Raw genomic sequence first — 4,746 nt, 5'->3', positions numbered from 1 at the left:
CGTTCCACAGGACTACATCCAGCATCTCTACGATCGTCTCCATGGGAGAATAGCAGCCTGCGTTGCTGCGATAGGTGGATATACACTGTACTAGTGCCGACATTGTGCATGCTCTGTTGCCTGTGTCTATGTGCCTGTGGTTCTGTCAGTGTGATCATGTGATGTATCTGACCCCAGGAATGTGTCAATAAAGTTTCCCCTTCCTGGGACAATGAATTCACGGTGTTCTTATTTCAATTTCCAGGAGTGTACATGCAAAGATAATGATATCGCTGTCTGCCTGTGGCAAGGGTGTTGTAACCGCCTTGGTCTGTGGTACTTGCGCGTGCTTTTCATATTGTTGGCGTAATGTGAGCGTTGTTACTGCGCTATGGAGAACAAGAAAAGGACGCCGAATTTTTCCAAATTCGAAGTAGACATACTTTTGGAGTTGGTTGCCTCAAATTCAAGTATATTAGATTGTAAAAAACGGATGGTTGCACAGTTATGGACAAACTGGATGCATGGGAAAACATAGCAACACAATTTAATTCAACTCCAGGTAAGATAAAATTTTATTTGAATCATAAATCAATAAATATCTGTTACTAATGTAAAACACTATTTTTCATGGTGCTAAGATTAATATTGAATAACAATTCTGGATACACACAACAAAAATTATATCAGCTACTACATATCCATTTCAGGTGTAACAAAAAGAAGGCCTGAAAGGCTCAAAACATGTTACGAGAATTTGAAGAGGATGTTGCGGAAGGATTTGGCTGAAGAGAAGATTCAAGTCTATAAAAAAAGAAAGAGGGAAGGCAATACCAGTACCTAAAAAGAGTCCACACGAGGCAAAACTACTGGAAATAGTTGGCTCATCATTGAAGCTCCTGGAAAATACCTTTGATTTGGATGCACAGTACAGCGTAATAATGGATCTAAATGTAGGTGTGGCTGATGATGCAGCAGTTGGCGATGCCAGCAGTACCACAAACAATAATGGAACTGTAATTGTTGCTGAAGCTGGCGAAAGCTTTATCCCAGCACAGGTTGTTATGGAGAAAGTTCAGCAACCCTTCTCCACACCTTCAAGTGCAGGAGCACAAGAAACATGTAAACGGAGAAGGATGCCACCGAGACGTAAACCAACTTCCTCCTCTGCACCGGACAGTGTAATGCAGAAGAGGGTGGAAGTACTCCAGCAGCAGCTGGAAATGATGAAGAGAGAACATATGAAAGAAATGAGAATTTAAAAAATCTCAAAATTTTGGCACTAAAAGAAAAATTAAAATATTGGTTCAAATGGCTCCAAGCACTATAGAACTCTTAACATCTGAGGTCATCAGTCCCCTAGACTTAGAACTACTTAAACCTAACTAACCTAAGGACATCACACACATCCATGCCTAAGGCAGGATTCGAACCTGCGACCGTAGCGGTCGCGCGGTTTCGTACTGAAGCGCCTAGAACCGCTCGGCCACAGCGGCCGGCTAAAATATTGGAAGCGGAAGAATTCTACCGAATGTAATGTAAATGTTTAAAAAAGATTTTATTATTTGTGCACTATAATAATTTCAAATAAAAATAATTACGTATTTTACATGTATTAAGTAACAGTTTACCTCAGTGAAAATGTTCATCAATTATAGTGCGACGAACTTCTCGTCCTGGTAATGTGTCATCACGATACATTTGTTGACCGGGAGGCACTGGCTCATTATCGTCGATATCGGGGCCTCTCTCGCTACGTAATAGCCTCAGCAGCCGCGTAATTTCCGTATCTTCAGGTGGCTCTTCCTTGATTGTGCTCCTTGCAATATTATGCAAGACAGCTGTACTCACTATAATTGCAATTGTCTTTTGTGGATTACACCTCATTCCCATAGATAAAATGGGCAATCTCCTCTTCCACGAACCATATTGTCTCTCCACAGTGTTCCTTGTTGTAATGTGAGACCTTTTATATCGATGCTCTGCCGCACTCTGTGGATTTGAAAGTGGTGTCAATAAGTAAGGTCTGCATGCGTAGTCACTATCTTCTAGTAAGTGACCGACTGGTATTTCACCATTTTCAAACTGTGCCCTTCGAGCGCAATTACGAAATATTGTACTATCGCGCACAGAGCCAGGCCACCGAGGCACAATGTCCCGTATTATTAAATTGTGGTCGCTGATTGTTTGGCAATTAAAGGAGAAATATGATTTCCTATTGCGGAAAAGTTCTACATTCTGTCCGCCAGGTGACTGAATCCTTATGTGAGCGCAATCCACTGTACCAATGACTCCAGGAAATACATCCAGTGTGTTGAAACCATCCATCACAGAGCGTACTTCCGCTCGAGAAGGAAACTTTATGTATTGAAAAGACATTGTTGCTATGATTCCCGACACTTCACTTATAATGCTCTGTGCCATTGTAGAATGTACATTAGCACTGTCACTAATTACAAGATTAAATGCTCCAGTTGTGTATGCCCTTGTTGTCATCAGGACTCTGTTCATGGGCGAGACCGGATTATTTCGGTAAGTTGGAAATTCTAACATATTTTGGATTTGATCCAATAACCACCACACTGTTTCTTTTGAAAGACGAAACCTCTCTTCAAATTTCCGGTCACCGTAATCTTCGAAAGGATTTCCCCTTTCCACAAGTACACCAACACGGTTGCAACGATTTATATGTTGAAGATATAGCATTTATTCGTCTCCTATACCATCTAAAAAGTCAAAACACGCTGCCATGTTACATGCTTACAATAAGTTAACCATGATCAATTCAAGATAATCGACCCTTCGAGCTCGGTTAACTTTAATCGCGATCAAATCCCTCGATAAACTTTGATCGAGGTTGGTGCAGCCGAGTATCGAGTTAATCAGGGTTAAATGCTGACTTGACCGCGGTTAACTTTTAATCGGCGTTGCTGCAGTCGGCCCGTATAGTTTCATGAAGGTCTGAAAGGCGGCGGCGCTATAAGTAGCCTTCAAAATATCGTCAGTAACGGAGGTGCGTTCCAAGCAGAGAGCTGTCATTGAGTTTCTTTTGGCGAAAAACCAGAGTATCGCAGATCTTCACAGGTGTTTGCAGAATGTCTACAGAGACTTGGCAGTGAACAAAAGCACGGTGAGTCATTGGGTGAGGTGTCTGTCATCATCTCAGTAAGGTCGTGCAAACCTGTCCAATCTCCCCCATGCCGACCGGTCGCATACAGCTGTGACTCCTGCGGACACTGTCAATCGAAGTGATCGACGAATCACAGTCAAACAACTCGCTGCACAATTGGACGTCTCTGTTGGTAGCGCCGACGCATTCACCCATCAGTTGAGATACTCAAAGGTGTGTGCCCCCTTGTTGCTCGCCGACTAAAAGAAACCATAAAGAGCAGCAAAGGACCATAATGTCTTCTGGGACTCTGAGTAGGTTATTCTGTTGATATCCTCCCTCACTGTGTAACGATCAACTCTGAAGTACATTGTGCTAACCTAACGAAACTGAAGGAACGACTTCATCGCGTTCGTCGCCACAAAAAGGCAAACGAACTACTCCTCTTCCGTGACAACATAAGGCCTCACACGTCCGCGCACCCGAGTGGAGCACACAAAACTTCATTGGACTGTTCTTCCTCATCCACCATAGAGCCCGGATCTCGCACCTTCCGACTACCATCTGTTTGGCCCAAGAAATGATGCACTCCGCGGGTAGCAGTGCTTGGATGATGGGGAGGTTACAGAGGCGGCGAAACGTTGGCTCCGACGTCGACCTCTAGACTGATTCAGGCCCTACCAGAACGGTGGTATAAGTCTGTCGCAGTCATTGGAGATTATGTTGACAAATAGGGTTTCGTAGCCAAAAAAAAAAAAAAAAAAAAAAAAAAAATGGAGAATAATATGGTGTACGGGAATCCTGCATGGAACTGAACTGCTTTCAGAGAAAATAGTGTTGCATTACTTACTGAATGCCCCTCGTACAATCGTGAGCAAGATGAGCAAAATCGGTGACTTAATAGGGTGTATTCTTCCTCGGTAAACGGTCTTTCACTGTCACCTGACGGACGCACAGTAAATTAAATTACGCGCTCGGGCGAAATCGCCAAATGAAGAGCGATGCGATGTGGGTCAGCTGAACGACGGGAAAACGGCTGCGCGAGAAAGGCTGGGATGACGCAACAGCGGCAGCTGAACTGTGAACGGCGTCCGCTCAGCATAGCGAGCGGGCGGGACAGTTGTAAAAGCCGGCCAGCCTCAGCGAGGTGGCAGTTGCGGTGGACGCGCTGAGCCGAGAGCGCATGCGCCCAGTGCAGGATGCCGGCCGCTTCCCCTAGGGTCCGCGGCAAAGCCGACGCATGGTAAGAGTAACCGCCGATTCGCACTGGACGATCACGTCACGTCACGCTGTTTTCAGAGTGTATTCACCCTAGACGTCACGTTACGTCACGTCACTTCGCTTAGCGCAGTACCGAACGGTGAAAGTGATGTTATGAGGTACCTTCCGTGATGCAAAAAGTCGAAGTATAGTGTCGCAATTGGGGAACTAAGGACGATACTTTTATTAATGAACAAAGCAAACTACATAACGAATGTTATTGATCAGTTTTGTATGGTATATTGTGGAGAAGTGAAACAACATCTCAAAACATCGACATTTATTTGCCAGCGAAAATAGCTACATACAAAGAATAATATCACATATACAAGGAAATAGATACAACATGTTTACCTTATCCGTTACTTTTTTCCCTATGTAGTATATGTCATAACTAA

The sequence above is a fragment of the Schistocerca americana genome, chromosome 6 (assembly GCF_021461395.2).
Source record: "Schistocerca americana isolate TAMUIC-IGC-003095 chromosome 6, iqSchAmer2.1, whole genome shotgun sequence".
Lineage (NCBI taxonomy): Eukaryota > Metazoa > Arthropoda > Insecta > Orthoptera > Acrididae > Schistocerca > Schistocerca americana.
The sequence above is the reverse complement of the archived record's forward strand: the minus strand, read 5'-3'. Positions refer to the sequence as shown.